This window comes from Eubalaena glacialis, chromosome 7 (genome assembly GCF_028564815.1).
Source record: "Eubalaena glacialis isolate mEubGla1 chromosome 7, mEubGla1.1.hap2.+ XY, whole genome shotgun sequence".
Lineage (NCBI taxonomy): Eukaryota > Metazoa > Chordata > Mammalia > Artiodactyla > Balaenidae > Eubalaena > Eubalaena glacialis.
In genome coordinates, this window is record NC_083722.1 from 21581231 (window position 1) to 21593643 (window position 12413).

Below are 12413 nucleotides of genomic sequence, written 5' to 3' on the forward strand. Positions count from 1 at the left end.
TTCTCTGTATCACTAACTTTTTTGCTTGATATTCCAGGATATTATCACACTTTATGATCTATTTATTAAAATTTTTATTTCTGATAATATATTTTTATTTTACAAAAGCCTCTTTCCTTGTGCAAATACACTTATCTTTATTTCAGTATTCAATGTTGTCTCCCATCTCTCGGAGTATATTAATATTGGTTTATTCTCAGCATTGTTCTACCTATGTAGCCTTTGTCCATAAGTTGCTTTTTGTTTCTGTTTTTGTTACATTTCTTTAATACATTCTTCAGAAATATCATTATTCTGACTTTCTATTCATGGTTTAGAGCAGGATATGTGAAAGTCTATTGCAAGCTCTGACCCTTTGGACGGTGCTTGCTTATTTTGAGTGGAAGTGGGGTCGAAGAGGGTTGGGAAGATCAGTGGGTAAGGTCAAGGTTTTCATAGATGTCTCTTGTCTTTAGTCTGGAACCTCAGCCATCAAACACATCAAATGCCTCTCAGGACAGAGATCACTGTTTTATCCTTTTAGGAGCATAAACCTGGAGCCTTCTTCCTGAGACTTCCAGGCAGGAGCTAGGAGAGCTTGACTTTCTAGGAGAGAGAACCTGAGTCCTCTGAAGAATTGGGAAATGCTGGAGGGTTCAGCATCTGTTGAGACCCGTCCACACATTTCTTTGGCACTGTTCCCAATCTGAGGCCCAGGCTACACCCTTTTGACCTAAAATCGGATCCTCGCCCCTCCGCCCAGTTTTACAATTTTAGAAATTCTTGCTGATTAGGCTCTCTCACTCTTGAGGTGAGAAAATGTTTATTGTCCCCAACGCTCAGGCCTCATTGAGATCTATTTTTGCTTGACTTTTATGATGACTGGAGATAACAGAAATAACAAGACTATTTTTCGGTGACAACCCGATGCTCCACACTGCCTCAGAGAGCTAAGCAGTGTATGAAAGTGGAGCTCCCAAAGAAAAGTCGGGAGAGAATCTGCAATTCTGTTTCATAAATAGCTCTCAGAAGCCTAATCTACAAAAACAAAAACGAAAGCGAAAAACCCACTCTGTTAGCATTGGAGTGAGAGAAGGAAAAGGAAAAAAAAAAAAAAAAAAAAAGCAGTTTACAAGTTGGTTCCACTGGGGATCGAACCCAGGACCTTCTGCGTGTAAAGCAGACGTGCTAACCACTACACTATGGAACCACAAGTACGTGGGCTTCCTGTCCCCAGATACAAAAATTTCTAGAAAAATACATCAGAAAATATAGCTATTCGATTCAAAGATAGATAACTTTGAACACAGGAAATTTTGGAGCTTAATTACATTTCTAGTGCATCTCACTCACGCACAAGCTTGAAATATGTCCTCAAATTGCATCATCTGTGAACACATGATTGATTTGTGCCCCTTTGAACACTTCTAAACTAATCTATATTTATCCAGTCACTCAGAGAGTATTTATTTTGAGCCTACGTGCCAAGCACTTGTCGAAGTGCTGCAGATAGAGAAGTGCAACAATTAAAACCCCTGTGTGTACGCATCTTTTGCTGTAGTTCCTAGCAAATAACCGGGGCTGAATAAACGTATCTTTATTTCAAGGGAATTATAAACGAAGTTAGCAGCACTCACACGACCTCCCTTTTTTTGCAGCTGGGTTAGAGCTGGCCGGATGGGGACTGCTCACTAAGTTAAACTTGGGATATTTGTGCATTAAGATGGGAGGCAAAAAAAATGTTTTCAATTGTAGGGGTTCAGAGCATGCCACCCCAAAATATGCCTCTCTGGTATGTTGATTGTTTTAAGCTAAAGACACTTGAAAAACAGCAGATGCAAGAAGGGCACTCTTACCTTCCTTTTTCTTTCCAAAAGCAGGAGATAAAATACCCATATGCCCTCTCTGTACCAGAAGGAAGGAAGCATTCTTATCACCAGAGACTGGGGAGTCCAAGCAGAGAGAAATCTGTACCAAAAAACCTCCTTAAACTAACCCTTATCTTCCTAGTCGCTTTTCCACATAATTGCCCTAGTCCAAACCCTTTCGTCTTGGCACGTTTTCACAACGTTTGTCCAACCTAGTGCATAAGCGTTGGGCTCTGATTGCTTCTTTGAGTCTTCATTTTTCTTGTGAGGGCTCCCACGTACATGTAAAACTTACTTAATAAAATTTGTATGTTTTTCTCCTATTAATCTGTTTTATGCTAGTTTACTTCTCAGGCCCAGCCAGAAACCCAAAGAATAGAGGAGAAATTTTACTTCCCGTTCACAATCTCTCTCTCTTCCCTCCCTCTTTCCTTGTGATATAATATTGGTCCAACACATCTCCTTCAAACTCTGGGCCCTGATTTCCAGAGCCTTCTTGAAGAGTCGGGAGCCTTTTGGAAATCGAGTCACTGGTGAGGGCCACCAGACTGAGGTGGTTGTTTGCAGGTCACATAATCCTAGCTGTTCAAGGTCTTCTCAGTTTTCATTTCTCTTTAGAATCAATTTACAGTAGACTTAAAAACTGATGGGCTTGGGGTGGTTATACCAAACTGATGGTGGGCAAGGACCACAGTGGAAAGATTCAACCTATTAAACACTGCCTACTTGGATTTTTTTTCTATGCTCTGGAGGTAAGGTGTAGGATTATAGGAGAGCAAAAAATAACCAAATAGCCTGAGCACAAAACAGAAACTCATAAGTTTTCTGGAACAAACGTGAGGGGTTTCCAGTTCTTATCGAAAAGGACAAATTAGAAAATAAGCTCATGTGCCAGAAGCAAGGATTGAACCCAAGCAGGTACGCAATTTATAAACTTTTAAGTTCAAAGCCTTCCCACTCACCAATCACAGCAACATAGGATTCTTGTTCTCATATCTTTTCTTATAAGAAACCAAAAAGTATTTGTTTACAATCTGGGTAGTCTAGGATTGACCTCATAGGTCCATGAAACATTGGTCCAGGCTTACAAGAATATAAACAAAAAACAAATCTTTGGAAGGTTTTTGATGGGAAATTCATAAAACATAATTCAAACAATTATTTTCATAAAATTTACTATTTATGTGCTATGACTTGTGCTGGGTTGTTAGACTCTCCCTGACCTTGCAGACATATATTTTAACAGGAAAAGCACACAATTTTACTAAATACATAATTTCATGAAAATGTGAGAAGGCTAAGTAAAGGAAGTGTAGGATGCTACATGACCACCAACACATCCTGGAGACCCTTACTAAACCAAAACTTAGGACACTAGAAGACACAACCCCAATAGACTATCATTTAAAAATCCAGTACACTTCTCTAGATATCTAGACAGATCATGTCTCAAATATAAAAAAGAAAATCTATACTTTTTAAAAGAGAATATTTTTTAACCTAGTAGCAGAGAAAGACCCTTTAAGCATAACCTCAAAAGTACAAACCAGTAGGGGAAAAAAAGATAAATCCTTAATAAAATCAAGGCTCTGCCATGAAGTTCTGTCAAAGTCAACAGACAGGTAACATAACAGTAGACAATACTGCAAGGTCTAAAATTCACAATAGACTAATAACTACAGTATACAATGTACCCCAGGTATATCGACATGAAAAATACACCAACCTCTATACGAATATGGACAAATGATAAGAAAAGTATCAGTGTACATAAGATGCAATTCGAATGACTAACAAACATATAGACAGATGCTCAAAATCTTTAGAAAAATAAATAAAATTTTAAAGAAAACAATGATGAGATTTATCACTCTACACATATTAGATTACAAAGTAGAAAGCTGAATAATGTTAAGCCTGGGCAGGGATAAAGGGATATGCAGTGCTGGTGGGAGTATAGACTTACAAAAATAAACTGGGATTAATTAGTATACATATATACATACACTAATCAGTGTGCGTATATATATACACACATATATATACACACTCGCACAAGTACATAAAGGGGGATGGATGAGGAAGTGGTGTTATATGGAGTGGGGGGACAATGGAGGCAACCTGTGAGCCCATCACTGGGACAGAAGAAAGGAAATACAGTGCCCATTATGGGATCTTACATAGCAATTAGAAGCAATGATTTAAGTGCACACAGAGCAACTTTGATGGATCTTAAAGTCATAATGTTCTTTTAAAGGCATAAGAATATATAATATATCATTTATATAAAAATTTATAATATATGTGCACAAAACAAAAATGTCAATTTTGCAAAAAAAATATATGATCAAAGTGATACACAATAAACAAATTAGAAAAGTTGTTTATGTAAGGAGAGGAATGGCAGCAGGACATAGGGACAAAGGGAATGAATAAATCTTGTTGTAAGAAAGTAGATTAGGTACAGGCTAGACAGGCAGGGAAGAGCTGAGGGGTGCCTAGAGGAAATCGGGTGTGTAGATCTGTCACAGGATCTCCTAAGTGATTTCTCTTTTCTCCAGGGTCTTGCATTTTGTGGATGTTCAGTGAATACATAAGCCCTCGTCCTTTCCCATAAAGCACAAGGCACAAGGTGGTTATTTAAACATTTCAGAATGATGGTCTCATCTATTCTTCCCCCACGCTAAGCTGTATTCGGCCAACATGCCACAACCCCTTCTGCAATCATCAACCTGACCTGGCTGGAAACTGAGAAGAGAGGTCATGTGACTCTGCTAAGACACGCCCTGCATCTTGCCCAAGTTAGAGGCTCCCACGGCATCCTGCGGGAGTTATTTACCACATTGTACCCTAATTTTCTCTTTAATTCTCTGCATCCTCCACTCATTTTTACAACCTATGAAGACAGGAATCAAGTCAGTTTTAACTCAACGGTGCAATGAGCAGAATCTCCTGTGCGTCAGCGTGTCCTTATCTTTGCTTGCTTTCTTGTGCCAGGTTAGATAAAATAGAAGGAAGCACGATAGTCTTGCTCATGTGCAGTGAATTAGCTCAGAAAGTAGCACCGTGGGCTCTGTAACCTTGCGGTAGCGGAATTAGTGCTTACATCTCTCGTTTGGGGGGGGCGGGGAGGGGGTTGGAGGGAGAAATTTTTAAAACTTGCTTTATTTCCCTGCTTCTAGAATACAAATCCTATAGATGAAGAAGTTTTTGTTTGGTTGGTTCGCTGCTCTATCTCCAGTACCTAGAAAATTACCTGAAATACAGTAGTGACCACATTTGTGGACAAAATGAATTGAGAAAATTTTTAAATGTGTTGCAATATCCAATATTTCCTCTAGAGGGCGATAGTCACCATGAAATAGGAATTTCACTCCAATTTAAAATAATTTTTAAAACCTCGCGCTGAAGAATGCATTTTTATTTTTTAATGTTGAAGTTTCTGCTTTAGTGTAGAAATGTAGTTCAGAAATACAGGTGCGTTCTCTCTGTCACAAAAGCAAGTACGTTTCTGGCAAAATGCTACACTTCACAGAAAATATTACAAATATGATATAACTGAATTGTAGTTTGAGAGGGGGCCCTGTGGCTTAGCTGGTCAAAGCGCCTGTCTAGTAAACAGGAGATCCTGGGTTCGAATCCCAGCGGGGCCTTTCCCTTCTGGTTTTTGTATTTCAACAGTGTAGTTGCCACTAAACATGCTGGAGATGCATTGAGGAATTTATATTACTGGTAAAAATCTGTATTGAATTGTTATTCCAATTGTGGAGAGTCTTTTTCCAGATAATAGCATCACAATATGAAGAGTTGTGATGAAGGGAAAAGTGAATAAGTTTCCTGTAATTGATAGAAAGTGATGGATTTGCTAATGATTGGTATATGTATTGAGCACAAATTATCTTGCAGTACCTGATAGAGAGTAAGATTTCAAATTCTGTCTTGGAAGTTCAGTCTCAGCTCTCTTAACCTGTGACATCCAACATAGTCAGCTAAATGATGGAGTTTGGTTATCAGTGTCAGGCAAAGAATTAACAAGCCACGACATTTGGTTTGGAATCAGACTCATTTTTATTTTTGAGAACAAGAGAGCAATGTCAAATGTAGACCGTCATCATTTTGGTTTTGTACAGCCCTAAGAACTGTATTTGTTTGTGCATCAGGAGAACCTACTGAGTGAACAGGGGGAAAATTGGAGCTCAATAACATTTTGAGGAAATAAATCACAAGTAGATTATCACTTTCTTGAATCTTAAGTGACATTGTAGTTTATAGCTAAAATGTACACTGTGTAGCACTGGCCTATACATTGGGCTTTTCCCTTTTATCTAGAGAAATTTCAAAGATTATGACTGGAGTTCCACCAGAGTCACTGTCTTTTCGCTTTAGTAGAAATAGTCCTGCACTATGCCTGAAATCCTGTTTATACTTCACTGGAAACCTGGTTTCATTTTCCTCAGTTTATCCATAGAGTTCTTCCCCATCTACTTCCCAAGGAATGTGAGCAAAAAAGGTAGTCATGAAGGATAGCAGATTATGCCACCCCAAAATATACCACTTTAGCATAAGGACTATTGTGAGCTGAAGACAAATGAGAAGAAGCAGATACAAGAAAAGCTCAGTGCACTTTCCCTATTTGCCTATAAAGCAGGACATACAAAGGACATAATACATTTTAAAAGTCCCCCCCACCACCAAGAAGGGCAAAGATTAATCCCCAGAGACAACTTTAGACCCTATCAGCCTGGAATCTAAATAACAAATTTTACTAACTAGCCTTTCTGAAGTGAAAGATCTGATGAGAGTTTATAACAAGACTAATGCCACTAACAAGGAATTTTGGAACAAGAATAGCAAGGTATAACAGAGCCATTCCAAAATAAATTTTAGACAAAAATCTCTTTAGACATAACAATCAACCATATTTTCAAAGAAGACAGAAAACTGTGCATCTAATTTATAAATGTGAATGAACAATCTTTACAGAGAAAAAAATTCTTGATACATAACATATAATAATTCTGAGACACAATATGCCATGAATATCCAAGCCATGTAATAAGAATATATAAACAATATATCAACAATATCAAGCAGAGAGATTCAATAAGTCTGGAGTAGGTCCTACACATTTATATATTAATAAGGTTTGACAGGTAAGTAATGTAAATCCTCAATTGAAAGCCAGTTGCCTAGATGTTAGGTTCAAAGTGTACCAAGTTAACATTTAGAAAGAAAACTGAAATTATGACTCATTGTATTCTACTGATGTTGTCTAATATCAGGCAAAACAACACCAGGACTCTGACAAATGGAAATATGTTATGAACAGTGGGTACTGATAAATCTCTAGGAATTTCCCATTTCTTGAAGGCTGTCAGCTAGAGGTCATTCTTGGTTTCTAGTGAATGTCCACATTCCATGGCTGGTGGCCGCCTTCATCTTCAAAGTTAGCAATGACCTGTCGAGGCCTTCTCATACTTAAAATCTGTAAGTATATTATTTAATATGCAATGGAGTAGTGGATGCCCTTTATTAATTAAAAACATTTTTTCAGGCGCTGGCTTTGAGCCAGTCACAGTACTTGACACAAAGGATGCAGCACTGACCAAAGCAGAGGAAGGCCTTGCCTTCTTGGATTTATTGAGCACCCACTGTGTCCCTGGCACTGTGCTTGAGACATTACTTATGTAATTATTTAATCAATATCGTGTATGTCATTTTCAAAGTAACCCCATACTTTTAAACAAGAGAAAGAGTAAAAATATGCTGGGAGTCTGAGGGACAGTGCAAGGGTCGAGGAGAGAAACAGGAGTCTCATGCTGGGCACACGGAGACCCAGGCGCCAGACTTCAAGAAAAGGACAGACAGGGAGAGTGAGGCACTTAGACTGAGAGCAGCCCCAGGGGCTCTTGCCCTCCTATCCCCCACTGCGCACCCCGGTTTCATTTTGGATTCAAATCTTAAATCCAACGCTTTTATGATAAACGTTCGAAAACAATTTAGACGAGTTGTAAATGGCTTCGTAACTGGCAGCACCGAGGTAACGGTCAAATATAACCCAAAGGCTGACCATTGCTCCATTTTACCGCAGAGCATTCGCGGTTGCTGGTCTGAGGCTACGCCACAAGCCTGAGATATTCCCACATTGAGAAAAAGAAAACCGAAATACCACGAGGCATATTCTTCAAGAGGAATCGAATCAGCGACCTTGACATTATAAAAACAATAAATACCCTAACCAACTGAGCAACTTACCATGAAGAGGAATGATGTTTTTACATTTCAGAAGTATAAACTATATCAAAACATTATTGCCTGAAGTTTTTTCCAGAATGATGCAAGACATTCTCTAATTCTCCCAGTTTCCTCTTCCCCTAAATACATCCACCTTACCTCATTCAATTTTCTTTAAAAGCTCTCCATCCTGACTCTGGTACTTTATTTCTTTAAAAAACAAAGAAAACCACAATCAAATCGTTCAGTGGTAGTGATATTAGGACTGTCTGTAATTGGATGTACGGGTGCAATTCCCACCGGTGACGTGGTCTATAGGTAGGACGAGAAAAAGACGGAGAGGCATTGGCCCGTACGGGGATCGAACCCGCGACCTTGGCGTTATTAGCACCACGCTCTAACCGACTGAGCTAACCGGCCACCCCGCGTAAAATGTCTTCACTTACGTGTTTTAAAGTCATACCTAATTAAAGTCGGCTGTCTTCTTTGTAAAATGTTTTTTAAAATGTTCTTTTTTCTATCAAAAAGGAAAAGACAAGTCCCAGTTGCCTGCACGGATGAACCGTGCTTCTCCCCAGGAAAACTCAGTCTTTCTCATACCGACCGAGGAAGACTCAAATCAATGTCCGGGAGCAACTACCTCCTTGCAACTATTCCCAGAAGGCCTCGGGAAACGCGAAGCCCCTGCAAGCCTGAGATGGTGGCGGGCGGATCACGGAACTGAGCACAGAGCAGAGCTTGGTGGACTCAGCTTCCGCGCACGGGGTGCGGATTCTCGGCTCTTGGAGGTCATACCGGGCGGGTCATCTCTTCCCAGAGGCCTTTAGCCGCTTGGCTTCAGGGTGGTTCCGCAGTCGCCTTTAAGCTAAATCTGTAGCCGTTCGTCCGGAGCGGAATGAGACAGGGACCTGACGCTGCAATGCCAGCCATAGGCCACTTGGTGGCGCCCGAGTGCAGGGCTGAGGTCTGAGGCAAAGGGACTGTGAAGACCGCCCCCCTCCTGAACCTCTGACCCCTCCCCATACCCCCAAAATCTCCAAATCTATGACGAGGGAAGTCGAGACCACAGCGAGTCCGGAGTCAGGGCCTTGTTCCGGACCAGGGAGAAACACCGGAATCTGAGAGGAGTAGGGGAACTGAAGCCAAGGTCAGGCAACTCAGAGGAAGGAGTTGGGAAACCTTTGCCCTTTTGAGCCTGGCCTGATCTACCTGCAAGCAGGTGTCAACGATGGCAGGGACCAGTAGAGCAGCAAATTTCTGCTTGCTTTCTTTTCTCTGTTGGACCCTACAACCTTCTCTCTCTTTTTTTTTTCTATTTTTTTTGCATCTGAAGTTAATTGACTCGTTTTATATATATAGTATATCGACTAAGATTTGAAAGACTATTCTAAAGAGAGCTATTTCTTTTAATGAGGCAAGTTAACTATTCATTTACTTGTTTTACATTATGCAATTTATAAATTTTGTTTTTAATTGTTTAAAAAGCTGTAAGATGGTATTTCTTATCTTTAGTACATTTCTTTAACTTTGTATCAGCATCCACCATATGAACTAGTAGCTGTCTTCATTTTCTTTGTCCTCTAGTAAAAATTCGGTGGAAAGTGAGTGGAAAAACCAATTTTTAAAATTTAATTGTATGCATTTATTTATTTTTATTAAAAAATGTTTTTTACTACAGTGCTTGATCTGTAGTCTTTTCTCCTCCCTTTGTTTTTTACTGCCACTCTCCCGGATTTCCAAACCTTGAGAAACCTCTCTCTGCTTAACAGCCAGAATGTCAGCTGTTTGGGTGACTGGGCATTCTCTTTGCTCTCCTGTCCTCCCCCAGGTTTCTTTGGCTGTGAGATCTCTCTCCATTCAGTAAGCCTTGGAGAGATTTCTCTCAGCTCTCCAGTCCTGGCTGTTGGCAGCTAAAACACAAAGTGCCTTGTACTGTTTGCTCTTCGTGTTCCTGCCGTGCTCCCCAACTTCAGAATGTTTTGAACTTGAGAGTGCCTCAGTGGGTATTTCCACTCTCTGGCCTTTTCCCTCACCCCCTTTTGACCTACTCTCCTCATCAGAGACAACCAGAACTGGTTTTGGCTACTTGAAATTCTGTTTGGGTCAAGCAAGCCCACAAGCACACCTTAAAAATGTCTAAGTTTCTTCTGGTTTCTCCTAATCTGGTCTTCACAGGTTTTTCCTCCTCTGTGCCGCTGCCCATCTGTTAGGAATAAGGACAGCCAGAGGCTTCTTTTCTCCTATGAAGGCCTCTTTCTAGAATTTAGTTTATGTTGATTCTTTTGTATCCTCAGCTCCTGATGGGTTCAGAAAATCTACTCCCCTTAAGCTTATGGCTTTGCTTTAGTTAGTAGGTTGAGAGGGACACACACTTGCAACTTCCTACAACTTAACCAAAATGGAACTCAGTGCTTTGTATTTTTTAAATATTTCCACATTTCTGTGCCAAAAGTACTTTTGTCATTCCTTGAAACTATTTCCTTTAAAATATATAGCAACAGACTAATCTCTCTCAGTAAGGAAATTAACCATGTTGCCAGGTGCTTTGCATATTGTTTCAGGTAATCCTTATGTCACATGTCATTTATTCAATTGATATTTTAAAATAGCCAGTTTTGTTCTTATATTGAAGTTAGAAGAAGTGAGATATAATATCCATACGACACCATGAAAACTTCAAGAAGTGAAATGAGTGACCACCTGCAGGTATGTTGCCAGAGTTTACTTAGACTTCCAGGTGATACTGCTGGGCACTTGCAGGGCAAAAGAATGTCACATGCAATTTGGATACATTTCAGAAAGTTACCTCGAATATTGTCCCCTGATTTGACAAATGTTTATTGAGAACTACCAATATAATGGTCCCAAAGCCACACATGATCCCTTCCTCACCCTCCCAGAGCTTAAAATCCAATACCACCATGACTTCTGATTAGTTGTCTAACAGTGAAGATGGTCTTCTCCACAGAAGCGGTATCTTCATTTTACTTTAAGAAAGATCTTCTTCAGTCTTTTGCATCTGATACTGGTGTATTTTCTACACAAATGATCAGGACAGATTAGCAACATTATCCAGTGAAAGCACTTATACTATGCGCCATGGAAAACTTCCATATATGGGCACGTATCTTCCATATCTCGGCACATCTGCTTAAACAGAATATCCTGTTTGGAATCCTATCTCTTGCTTTTTGTAATTTTGGAGAATAATATCACCAGCAATGTTGAAGACAGCTTGATAAAGCAGATATTTTTAGAAGTTAAATGATGGAGAAAATTGTGAACCTGTTGTTAGCTAGGAAATGAGGATCCTGAGGTCAGGAGATGACAGTGGGGTATTTTGTATAGAAATGCTGAGGTGGAAGGATTCGTTCATATAAAAGACTGCATGAAAAATCACTCCCAGTGGGGCCTCAAAAGAGTACCTTAAATTCTGTCTTGGAAACTGTAGGCTGCAGAATTCTCATTCCGTAACACCAGTATATTATGGAGAGCAGTGGAGTCTGAATGCAAGCATCAGAGCTTTAAAAAATAAGCAAACAAAAAAGTAAAACAAATAAACAAAAACAAACAAACAACAACAACAAACTTATATCCTTAATTCACCAAAAAAAAAAAAAAAAAATTCTCCAGGATGCTGCCTTAGCTTTCCAAGCCTGGAATATTTTCAAGAATTGGGATTATGAAAGGTTTTTGTTTTTGTTTTTGTTTTGTTTTGTTTTCATAAATGGAGGAAAGGGGAGAGAAATGCGCTGCAACAATGAACATTTCCTCAACAGACATGAAGTAAACAAACCTGGGTTCTACAGGCAAAGTCTACTCAGTTATGTATAAGGGCTGGAGAAACAACGAGCATGTGTTTCCGTAGTGTAGTGGTTGTTACGTTCGCCTTACACGCGAAAGGTCCCCGGTTCAAAAGCGGGCGGAAACAAACCTTTTTCCTGAAATGTTATGTACTTCTACTTGATTTCAACTTGCTTATATTAAAAAATAACAAACCCCACATATCTTCGCACTTACTCTTTGTTTGAAAGAAGAAATTATCCTGAGAGTCCCGCGCCGATGCATGGTTTCGCTGTTCACACGGGGCAGTTTTCCCCTTTCTCCCTTCTCTCCTCTGCTGGGTTCGACGAGGCCTGTGAGGGTCCCTGGGAAAATATCAGAGGAGATGAGCCGGCGCCGCGGAAGTGGTTGCTCTCTTCGGAATTTGGATTTCTACGAAAAGAGGTTTCACCAGGAACCGACCCTGAGGGCAGCTTGATCTTGGACCTGATCTGTAGCAGAAAAGTCTTCCAGACTCAAGCCAGTTTTGAATGAAGAGAAATCTGTTTC

At 39.9% G+C, this 12413-nt stretch overlaps 3 non-coding genes across 3 annotated transcripts; 1 reads left to right on the forward strand and 2 right to left on the reverse strand.

The window, feature by feature from the left end:
* Positions 1–1116: 1116 nt before the first annotated feature.
* TRNAV-UAC (transfer RNA valine (anticodon UAC)) lies at positions 1117–1189 on the reverse strand. Its single transcript has one exon. It is a non-coding gene; the product is annotated as a tRNA-Val (tRNA).
* Positions 1190–5426: 4237 nt separating this feature from the next.
* TRNAT-AGU (transfer RNA threonine (anticodon AGU)) lies at positions 5427–5500 on the forward strand. The gene has a single exon. It is a non-coding gene; the product is annotated as a tRNA-Thr (tRNA).
* Positions 5501–8427: 2927 nt separating this feature from the next.
* On the reverse strand, positions 8428–8501 carry TRNAI-AAU (transfer RNA isoleucine (anticodon AAU)). The gene has a single exon. It is a non-coding gene; the product is annotated as a tRNA-Ile (tRNA).
* Between the last annotated feature and the right edge of the window lie 3912 nt (positions 8502–12413).